At 33.2% G+C, this 12,663-nt stretch overlaps 1 long non-coding RNA gene across 1 annotated transcript in view; it reads right to left on the minus strand.

The window, feature by feature from the left end:
- The window catches only part of LOC129045622 (uncharacterized), a 72,369-nt gene that overhangs the window by 30,728 nt on the left and 28,978 nt on the right, over positions 1-12,663 (minus strand). Inside the window, exon 3 of the long non-coding RNA XR_008505595.2 lies at positions 5,053-5,116. This is a non-coding gene — a long non-coding RNA (uncharacterized LOC129045622). The remainder of the gene's footprint in view (positions 1-5,052; positions 5,117-12,663) is intronic.

A 12,663-nucleotide genomic window follows, 5' to 3' on the forward strand; every position in this document is an offset into this window, starting at 1 on the left:
ATGGATGAGGTAATTAAATAAGATGTGCAGGTCACCCCACAGATCAGTCAGCACTCAGGGTGTGGAAATCATTTTACTCCCAGAAAGTTACATACTTTATGTGACATTTTCCAAGGATCCATGACACATAAATAGATACTAGGTCTATTTACCATAACCAACTCTAAACCAGGACATCCTGCTCAGAACATTCCATACATAAGAACTCTTTTCTGAGCAAATACTATCAATTTAATCTTCAGGAAACCAGTTGTTAATGTGTTTCCTGTAAGATTTTATTAAATCACCTGCCCTATTCCCTTCCAGGATCACCCTCCCCTTCTACCCTGCTATGGGAAAGAAATGAATAGCAGGTTAGCTGCTTTTGTAAAGATCCAGTGAATTAATCCATGTAAAGCACATAGTACAATGCTGTTAAAATATTAACAATGCCAACAGCAATTATTATTATCATTATTGGCTCTATTTACATTGAGAGTTTACAAATGGTTGACAATAATGTAAGTAATGTAACTAAGATGTACTTAGTTTTGTGAAATGCAAAACTGTTGGTATCCTCTTGCATTCATTTTGGTCTAATGACTTAGTGGAAAATATCTTCTTAGCAAGCATATTTTAACAAAGTTACAAACCACAAACTACTATCTAGATATTCTACAACAATGAAGCAATGAAAGGAAGAAATAAAGAAAGAGAATGAGTGGGAGAGGGAGGAGACGGAAAAGGAGAGAGAACAAAAGAATGAAAAGAATCAATAATGTGAAAGAATTAGATAATTCAATTTATGGTAACATTGCTATGCTAGAGTAACATGAAATTTTGCCAGTAATTTGACACTAACTCTCTTCTAAATGTTTAATTCAATGGTACATCACTAAGAGTTCACTTTTATTTAATAAAATAAATAATATAAAACATACTTCCTTCACATTTCAATTACATTGTTCAATATTACCAACTCAGAGAAATTATAAACATAATTATCATTTTTATAATACCAATAATCATCATATAAAGATATATTTACAAGTCTACACTGTGTTGCAAAGCAAATACGTTTTATACAAAACTAAACCATTTGTGAGATGAAATTATATGTAAAGGAAGTTTTTAAATTGCACACTTTTGATAAAACATGGTGCAAGCATCTGAACATTAAAAGCTAATTTAAGCAAATCAATTGCTTTATTCTTCCTACTACTAAACAAGAAAAGAAAAAAAATCTGAGGAAATAAGTTCAATAAGCTATTATCCAACACCCTAAAATCTTCCATTGTAAGAACTGTTTTTTAAGACATAATTGTTTCTACATAATTAAGTACCTACAGAAATAATGGTTTCAATGATTACCAAGGTTACCCAAGGCAAACACAATAAATTTAAAATGAGAGCAATCTAAAACATGTTTTCAATATTTAGATCCATCAGAGACTAATAAGATCATACTTGAAGTACCTGTGTAAATGAGGGCACATGGAATATTCAATCTGTAAATGACAAACCTTCTCTGAATTTTCTTCTCTTTTTCATTTAAAACTGTACCTTCAGTATCTTAGCAAGAAACAATGGCTCTGATGGTCTCTCAGATTTGGCCAGAATTTTGAAAGGACATTATTCCCTTTTCAATATGTACTCCCTGGGCCAGAATGAAAATACCCAATAGCACATTCTTTTTTTGTTTGTTTGTTTGTTTTTTTAAAGATTTATTTATTTATTTTGAGAGAGCGAGAATGAGAGAGAGAGAGTACATGAGTGGGGGAGGGTCAGAGGGAGAAGCAGGCTCCTCGCTGAGCAGGGAGCCCGATGCGGGACTTGATCCCAGGACTCCGGGATCATGACCTGAGCCGAAGGCAGTCGCTTAAACAACTAAGCCACCCAGGCGCCCCACTAATAGCACATTCTTGTGAGCCCATAATTGAAAATAATTTTACTGTTACTATTTGTGTAAAGATATCAAAGAAATTTAGAAGCAATATTTACAAGTCAGTAAAGGCCTTTAGTAAGGTTTAGCAAAAGAGACAAAGTCATCTAAAGAATCTTAGTAAATATAGCACAAACTAAATGACTGATTAGAATGTACATATTGGGCGCCTGGGTGGCTCAGTTGGTTAAGCGACTGCCTTCAGCTCAGGTCATGATCCCGGAGTCCTGGGATCGAGTCCCACGTCAGGCTCCCTGCTCAGCGGGGGGTCTGCTTCTCCCTCTGACCCTCTTCCCCTCTTGTGCTGTTTCTCTCTCTCTCTCTCAAATAAATAAATAAAATCTTTAAAAAAATAAAATGTACATATTATTCATGTTAATAAGTAAAAATAGGTTAATCTATTAAATTTTTAAAAAGAAGATTTCGAATTCTACCACAAAAAAAAAAAACTGTTTTCTGTATGTAGGAGACATATCTAAAACAAAGTAATTCAAAAACAGATAGGCAATGACAAGCATATACAAACACTAATGATGATATAACAGGAGTGAGCTGCTAATCAGACAAGGTAGAATTCAGACAGAAAGTCTCAAATAAGGGAGAAAAGAAATGAGAGATTTTTTTTTCTACAGAATGTCTTCTAAGGTCATTTTTATTCCCACCTTCATTACTTTTGAAATAATGCTAAAAATAAAACATTTCTCAGACTGTTCACTAATTGGGTGAAAGAACTAACCATCCAAACAAACAAACAAAAAAGCCGCATAACTGATAAGCTGCTTCCTGAAATAACCCTGCCATGTTAATATAAACGACCAGCTGGCAGAAGAAGATAAGGAAGTAGTAATATTTTTAATTGGCACTTATTCTGAATACTTATAATACCAACTACATCAAAAGGTGAAAATTATTCCATGTTAACAAAAAAACAAATTTCTCTTAATTCAGTATCAGAAAGATTCAAAAGTAAAGATATATAACCACAATTAGAGGCTTTATTTAAATGGATATTTATTCTTTAAAAAAAAAAATTGAAAAGAACAACCACATTTCCATGGTGACTGCACTTACTGTAACAAATGTGTTTATTAGAAAAAAATTAACTTAATGCCGGTTTCAGCCTAATGAGAACAGATCCAAAGTTACATGCTTAGACAGCAAAAAGCTGCCTTAAGCTCTATGATTTGATGAAAAATTGACAGAAGACTTGAATTATAATTTAAAGCTCCCACTAATCTAATTTGTAATTTTGGAAGATTTCATTTTACCAATCCCATTTATCCTTACTTGTAAAATAAAAGTATTCATTTAAATAATGTCTAATAACATTTCTGTTCTAATATTTTGAAGGGTTTTTAGAATCTTTTATTGAGATATAAATGCTCATAATCAATTATATCATGTCACTTTCAAACACTCCTTCCCTAAATTCATCATACACACATTATATATCTTATATATTTATATAAGCAAAATATGTAAATTTTATATCTATAATTAAAACAAATTTTCATGAAGTGATGCTCTTGTTAAATCTGAAACACACTATTTTCTATTATTTTCTCTTTTGCTTTATATTTAAAAATATTGCCTTGATCCACTGAGTTAATTTCACAAGTTACTAACAGTTTTTGCTTCTTCATTTAACAAAATAGCCACATTTATACCCATCAATAAGCCCGGTACTTTGTTTAATCTGCAGATACTGATAGCTTTTATAACCATCCGTGTATGAATGCTGAACAAACATAATTAAAATATTCTGATTCAGTCAAAGAAAGTATGCAACAAAGTTATTACTAAAGATTTAATGATGTACCTACTCTTGAAATAATGAATGAGGGAAAGAAAGGAATGACAGCCATGACATGGATTTTTACTATTCTATAGCTCATGTTCTTAACATTATGTTGGAAAACAATAACTCAGGAGTTTTTAAAAATGTGGAATACTATCTAAAAAGAGAACATGTCAATTAGAAGGATCACTGCTCAGAGATCAATGACTAAAAAAAGAACAAAACAGAGATATTCTGAAGTAAACACTGGCAATGTCCATTTAAGCAGTGACCAAGAAAAAAAATATAAATGATTCACTCATTTACTGAAGTATTATTTATTGAATACCTACCATTGAGTTTTTCCTACTTAATAATAATTACTGTGCAGTGTTCTAGTTATTGAAGAGTACACTGAAGAAGACAGACAAAAATCTTCCCTAAAGAAATTTCATTTTCTGAGACATACCCATGTCTTCACATGGTCTTCCTTCTGTGTCTATGTCCTAATCTCTTCTTCCCATAAAAATACCAGTCGTATTAGATTAAGATCCATCTTAATGACCTCATTTTAATTTAATTAGCTCCTTAAAGACCCTCTCTCCAAATACAGTCAATTCTGAGGTACTGACAGGATTTCCACATATGAATTTTAGATGGACACAGTTCAACCCATAACAATGCCCAAGGTTTTAAGGTGCTTGATCATGTAAGCACCTGCTGCCTAGTACATACCAAATTTCCAGACTCCCAGATAAAAAGCATATGTCCAGCATAAAGCACCATGGTTTTATAAGCAGTCTAGGCACAGTGAACCCGTGTTATCAGTTCTTGAATGGCTCAACTGCCAAGTTCCCCAGTGCCAGTCAAGAGGGGACCTTTCAAGTAGGCTTTTCTAAAAAATACCAGTTTCAGATCTACTGCATTAACCCTTTTGTGCATAGTCAGGATGACAAGTTCAGGGTTATCTTTAATTTGGGATACATTTTAGGCTAAATATATACATATATTAATTATAATCACTAAATTTTGCATTGATTGTTTGAAAATACGAAATTTATAATATCTTGCAAGTTAGTCCATAATAAGCAACTTAGCCACTACTTTCATTTTATTTATCCCATAAGCTTATGTAATTTTAAAAATAACAGATAATTATCCAGTGATTTTGCTTAAAGTCAGCAGAGTAAAGGTTTCAAAAACAAAATAAAAAATACGGAGAGGAAAGAATCTCTATTGTTTCTGAAATAAACAAACAAAATTAGAAGAACTAATTTTAGACATTTCTAGAAATCACAACCTATGAGAAAGATTTATTCAGGATAGAAAGAAGACACTAACAGCAGGCACATACCTTACCAAATCTCTATCTGTGGGAGGATAAATCAGTGTAACTGCTTTGAAGGAAACAACAGTATCTGTAAGAAAAAGAGAAGAAATCAACATACCCTTTAATCCAGAAATCTATGTAAAAGGATGCTTATTATAGAATTTTTGTGACAAAAAAAACCTAAAAATTCATAAATAGGAGACTAATTAAGTAAACTATGGTAATTACAGCATTAAATACCACTTCTGTGTAGTTAAAAACTAAATTAAATCAGTGTACTCATATGGAATGATCTTCAAGATATATTGGTCAGTTAAAAATAGAACATGTGGAACTCTGAACACTAAACGCTTGATAACATAAATTTGCATATGTTGGGGAGGAAGAATTTCCTCTGCCCTTCAAAATCCTTCTAGCTGGACTAAGAATCACATTGACATGAGACCGATTAACAAGGGAAAATCAAATTTAGTAGCATATGTACAGGGAATCCACACAGACATGGAAATTACAAAGTGGGACAACACGATGCTTATATGAACTAAGAAGAGGGAGGGGTTTGAAAATTTAAAGGGGAGAAAGATCATTAGCAGGAAGGTAAAAGGAGATGTTTGGAAGCCAAAGGTTGCCCTATTATTCAGATCAGTTTCTTAGGTAAAGAGGAATTCTGTTAATAGCTTTCTTCATGGTACAGACAGTCGAGGAGGGAGGTAAAGAGTTTTGCTGAATCTGCTGCGTTTAGATTGCTTTTAACTCAATATAATGTTCATGCCAAAGTGGCCCATTGGGCAGAGGGGCTGCCCTTGGCCCCTACACATATGTATAATGATATACAGACTTCTGTTGTTTGCTTCTTGGTTGAGAGACTTGGCATCTGGGAATAAGGGTAAATTATTTTACTTTATATTGTTTCAATTTCTACCCACACATGTTACTACTTTACCATTATAAAATTCTGCCTCCTGTGCCTCTGAGGGACACCAAAATGATTAAATCAATTATTGGAAGGGTGAAATTTGAGGACTATCATAGAAATCAATATGTCCTGGACCTTAAGATAATGTAAAGGGTCAGACTGATAATTCAGACTCACAGGACTCAAAGATCTTACTCAATATCAAATTTTACTAATTCCAAGGATACAAGTAATCATAGGCAGAGGTGGAACCAAGAGGTCCAGGACCCCTAGTGGAGTTCCCCAAGTTCTATCATACCACATCAGATGCACGTGTTAATAGATGAGGTTTCTGTGAGGTTTGCAGTTACTTACTTCACTTTCATATAATAACCCACTCAGCTTATAAGAAAGACATTTTATTTTATATTGAGAGGGTTATATTGATTATGTAACATTTTGCAACCAGGCATTATCCATAGCTCCATATATTACAGTTTATTTACCAGAAACAATTCTAGACAATTAGGCACATCCTGCTAAAAGAATTCCAGATGAAAAGTCTCTTTTGCTAGCAAAAAATCTTTGTTGTCGTTGCTGTGTCAGCAGGATTGTCATCAGTATGTTTATAAGGGGATTAGTTCAGGTTACTTGCCTTCTTTCTTTCCTTGGAGCACCCCCAGTAAAAGAACAGATTGTATTGCAGACCTGTAACTTAACTTCTTTCTTTCCATATGACAAACTACCATGGACATATTATCAAATATATTTACACTGGAATAAGAAGAGCAGTGGTTAAATCTTAAGAGCCAAGAAAGAAATTAGAATTTAGTCCAGAATGTAGTGAATTTACAGTCTTCTGTATTAAGCACAGAAAATGACTAAAATGGATAAAAGTAAACATAGATTTTGATAAACAGATGTATGGGATCATAGCGAATTATTGAAGTATGTAGAGTAATTTAGAGATTATATCTTTAACATCTGAGATAGAATTGAGGAGAGAAATTGGTACATTAATCCTGTCCCTCATGTCTTATTCAGGCTCTGTCAGGGTCATAATGGTACATAGTATAGATAATGAAGTTTATACCATATGTAGGTTTTTTTTTTTTAAAGATTTATTTATTTATTTAACAGAGACACAGTGAGAGAGGGAATACAAGCAGGGGGAGTGGGAGAGGGAGAAGCAGGCTTCCCGAGGAGCAGGGAGCCCGACGCGGGGCTCGATCCCAGGACCCTGGGATCATGGCCTGAGCTGAAGGCAGACGCTTAATGGCTGAGCCACCCAGACACCCCCCATATGTAGGTTTTATTGTTGGTTTTTTATTATTCTCCCTAACTTTATACTGGTGAAGTCCAATGTGAGAAGTACATAAATGCATAGTTTGTCAAGATTTAAGGGTAGGAGGAACTGGAGAAAAGTGGTCAAAAGGTACAAAGTGCCAGTTACAAGATAAGTACCAGGATATAATATACAACATGATAACTACAGTTAACACTGTATGTAATATATAGGAACATTGTTAAGTAAGTAAATCCTAAGAGTTCTCATCACAAGGAATTTTTTTCTTTTTTTCTTTTTTCTTTTTATTATATCTATATGAGATGATAGTTGTTAACTAACCTTACTGCAGTAATCATTTCAGAATATATGTAAACCAAACCATCATGCTGTATTCCGTAAACTGTTACCATGATATATGTCAATTTCATCTCAATAAAACTGAGGAAAAAAGATTTAAGATGTAAGAAATAATTCTATTTTAAAAATGATAAGGAGAAAAATAATTGTTTACTGATTAAGTATTCCTTAGAACAGAGCCAATTTCAAAGCTTTATGATGACAGGCAAATTAATTATTCCAAGCCCAAATTTCCTCTTTGTAAAATGGAGATTGTAATAACTGTCTTACAATGTTAATGAAAGGGTTTCATGATATACACCTTGCTAGCTACATAACACAATGAACGGTACATTGTAAGCATTAGTTATCTATTGTTATGTAACAAATTGTCCCAAAATCTAATAGCTTAAAACAACAAACATTTTGTATCTCACAGTTCCTATACCACAGAAATCAGGGCACAGTTTAGCTGTGTACATTCAGTACAAGGTCTCTCACAAGACTGCAGTCAAACTGTTGACCAGGGCTGATACTTTAAAAACAAACTGCAGTTACCTGATTAATAGAGTAAAAATATTCACCTTGATGGATAAAATTATCCAACAATTTCAAAAATTTTTCCCCCAAAACACCAAATGTATACATCATAAATCCCACTAATAACAGTGATTAGGATTATGAGGGCAATGCATTCCAAGAATTAAAATGAAGAGAAAAAAATCTTAATAATCAGAAAGTCCAGTCTCTCAAGTCTCTACGATTTTAAGCTAGAAGACATGGTACAGTGCCTAGTACTACATTGAGCTGGGCAGATTGCCCGCTATTAAAATTAATCATGCCCTCATTCACCATGATCAAGTGGGATTTATCCCTGGGATGCGTGGATGATTCAACATATGCAAATCAATCCGTGTGACACATCACATTGATAGAATAAAATAAAAGAACCAAATGATCACCTCAATAAATGCCTAAAAAGCATTCAACAAAATTCAATATCGATTCATGATAAAAACAACAAATTAGGCATTGAAGGAATATACCTGACATAATAAAGGTCATCTATGACAAGACCACAGCTAACATTATACTCAATGGTGGCAGGATAAAAACTTTTCCTCTAAGATCAGGAACAAGACAAGGATGCCCACTCTCACCATTCCTATTCAACATGGTACTGGAAGTCCTAGCTAAAGCAATCAGACAAGAAAAGGTGTCAGAATTGGAAGGAAAGAAAGAAGCAAAAATGTCTCTATTTGCAGATGACATGATTTTATATAGAGAAAATCCTAAAGACTCCACCAAAAAACTGTTATATCTAATCAATGAGTTCAATAGTTACATTATAAAAAAATAATATACAAAAATTAGTAGCACTTCTTATACTAACAATGAAATTTCTGAAAAAGAAATTTAAAAAATAATACCATTTACAATAGCAGCAAAAACAATAAAATAATTAGGAATAAATTTAAGTAAAGAATAAAAGATCTCTACACTGAAAACTACTACAATACATTGATAAAAAATAGAAGACATAAATAAATGAAAAGGTATCCCATGTTTGTGGATTGGAAGAATTAATGCTATTAAAATGTCAATACTACTAAAAGCCATCTGTAGATTCAATACAAGCCTTTATCAAGAGTCCAACAGCATTTATTTAAAGTAGAAAAAAACTCTTAAAATTTATATGAAGCCACAAAAGACTCCAAATAGCCACAGAAATCCTGAGAAAGAACAAATCAGGAAGTATCACACTTCCTGATTTTAAGCTATAGTATAAACCGTAGTCATCAAACAGTACAGTACTGGAATAAAAACAGACAAATAGGCCAACAGAAGAGAATTGAGGGTCCAGAAATAAATCCAAGCATATAAGGTCAACTAATATTTGACAAGGAAGCCAAGAATACTCAATGGAAAAAAGACAGTCTCTTCTGTACATGGTGCTGGAATAATTGGATATTCACATGTAAATGAATAAAACTCAACCCATATCTTACACATTCACAAAAATTAACTCAAAATGGATTAAGGATGAAATGGAAGACCTGAAACCATGAAATTCCTAGAAAAAAATTATAGGGACAAAGCTCCTTGACGTGGATCTTAGTAATGAGTTTTTGGATATGACACCTGAAGAACAAGCAACAAAATAAAAAATAAAGTGGGACTACGTCAAACTAAAAGGCTTCTGCATAGCAAAAGAAACCACCAACAACCTGCAGAATGGGCAAAAATATTTGCAAACAGTGTATCTGTTAAAGGGTTAATACCCAAAACACAAAGAACTCCTATAACTCAATAGCAAAAAAACAAATAACCCAATTTAAAAATGGGCAGAGGACCTGAACAGACATCTCTCCAAAGAAGATATACAAAAGGCCAACAGGTATATGAAAAGATGCTCAATATCACTAATGATTAGGGAAATGCAAATTAGGTCCACAATGAGATATTAAATCACACCTGATAAAATGGCTATTAACAAAAAGACAAGGAATAACAAACACTGGTGTGGATATGGAGAAAAGGGACCCCTGTGCACTGATGGTGGAATTGTGGATTAGTACAGCCACTATGGAAAAACAATATGCAGGATCCTCAAATAATCAAAAACAGAACTACCATATGATCCAGCCATTCTTCTGGAAATATATCCAAAGGTAACAAAAAAACACTAACTCAAAAACATATCTGCACCCTCATATGTATTGCAGTCTTATTTACAATAGCCTAGACATGGAAACAACCTAAATGTCCACCAGTGGATCAATGGATGAATGGATATTTCACACACATACTCACTGGAATATTATTTATTCAGAAAAAAGGAAATCCTACTATTTGCAACAGCATGAATATACTTGAAGGGATTATGCTTAGTTAAATAAGTCAGACAGAGACAAATATGATCTTTCTTATATGTGGAATCTAAAACAAACAAACAAAACAAACAAAAAACACCAAATTCATAGAAAAAGAGATCAGCCTTGCAGTTACCAGAAGTATGGATAAGGGGAAAGGGAATTAGAGAAAGGTAGTCAAAAGGTACAAACTTCCAGTTCTAAGATAAATAAATACTAGGGATGTAATGTACCGCATGATGCCTACGGCTAACATTGCCACAGAACACACAGCTAACACTACATAGAAAAGTTGTTAAGACAGTAAATCCTAAGAGTTCTCACCACAAGGACAAATTTTTTTCCCCTTTATTCTTTTCTTCTTTGCTTTCTTTTTATTGTATCTATATGAGAAGATGGATGTTAGCTGAACCTACTGTGGTAATCATTTCACAATATATGTAAATCAAACCATCATACTGTATGCCTTCAACTTATACAGTATTATGTCAATTATTTTTCAATAAAACCGGGGGATATTTTTAATTAGTTAATTAATTAATCATGTCCCTATTAATGCTACTCAGTCAAAATGATGCTAATAATAAAACTGTCATTGATTGAGCATTTCTATAGACCATGCATTTTGCTAAGTGCTTTTATCAATTTAACTCATTTAATAGTCCTATAAAATAAGAGTTAACATTATACAAAATTTGAAGATGAAGAAACTAAAGCCAAGAGTTGAAATAAATGTGATTTAAACCCCCAAGTCTACTCTATTAATACTGTACTATATATTCCTACTGCCTTTTACTATTAAGGAATTTTTCCCACCTGTGATGCATCGTATGACTGGCTACCTTAAATTATATGCTATCTTCATGTGAAAGCTTAAACTGGAAATATATTTGAACGTTACTTTTTATTTAATATTTCACAACTATTTATTTGTGCTGTCACCTAAAATATATATATTGAGAATATATGAATAAATATCCCAACCAATATTTAATTTGGCCCCATTCTTTCTGCATAGTCTGCACCACTTAACAAATCAGGACTCTGTATTCAGTGCCAGCTTTTCATCAAGATAAATATAATATTTTTAAAAATAATGCAAATATAAAGTAAAGTATTTACATGGGTGGGATACTAGCAAAGAAATATACCTTATAATACGAAAAGATATTGTATGGTCCTTACCAGACCCTGTGTGTGTACATGTGTGTGTGTGTGGGGGGGGGCATGTGCATGTGTGCACTCACTATTTAGCAATGACTAAAGGGTAATCAGGAAAGCAGTCTGAGTGCCTAGCAAGAACTGGGCACTGCTGACCCAGGGGATGCAAGCAATCAAAAGCACCTAGAGTCTTATTGGGAGCATAAGACCCACAGAGAGTCATCAAGTAATGAGAGGTAAGAGCCAGGAAATAAAAAATCAGGTGCTAATTTGTTCTGCTGTAGAGGCAGTGCTGTATTAATGATAGGGACAAAACTTCTCTTAACAAAATTTTTAATACAAACTTTCATTTTTTTCTTTTGTAAAGATGATAATTATTTGAAAAAATCTAAAACATCAGCAAATAAGATATTTTACAGAAATACAGAAAAACAGTTAATATTTGATAAGTTATATATCTTGAGAGGATAGTTTACTTTAATATTTGCGTCAGTTTTGTGGGCAATATAAGAAGTAATGTTTAGTCAGAGGCAGTAACTAATCAGAAGCTAACTAAGGTTTTACCTGGCAGAAATAGACCACTTCAGAAAGTATATGAGGGTGATACTCATTTATTCTTTTTGCCTACTTTTCCTGAATCAATTATGGGACGTTAGATAATTTTATTCTATCTCTTTAAGTTTTGAAATCCTTTAGAAACCCATATATATCATGATGATTCTAATATCCATATTTTTGTTATTTCCAGACCGATTCTTATTTTGAGCCCTCTGTCTAATCAATATCCTAAAAAAGCCTTTTTTGACATGTCAATATATCAAACTTCCTCCATTAGCAGTAACTTTCTGTATCTGGTTGAATGGTGTCCTCCCCCCAAATTTAGTCCAGTCTGAACCTGACTATAAAATTATTTAGAAATAGAGAATTTGCAGGTGTAATCTGGTTAAGATGAGGTCATACTGCATTAGTGTGGACTCTGATCCAATGATTGGTATCCTTAGAAAATGTTATACTAATAGTGAAGATTTGAAAAGCACAAAAGCACACTAAAGTTCATACCCTCTTCATGCTGGAAACCCCAA

Source organism: Mirounga angustirostris, unplaced genomic scaffold (assembly GCF_029215605.1).
Source record: "Mirounga angustirostris isolate CCGP_5_RB_7025 unplaced genomic scaffold, mMirAng1.0.hap1 SCAF_3, whole genome shotgun sequence".
In the NCBI taxonomy this organism is placed as follows: Eukaryota; Metazoa; Chordata; class Mammalia; order Carnivora; family Phocidae; genus Mirounga; species Mirounga angustirostris.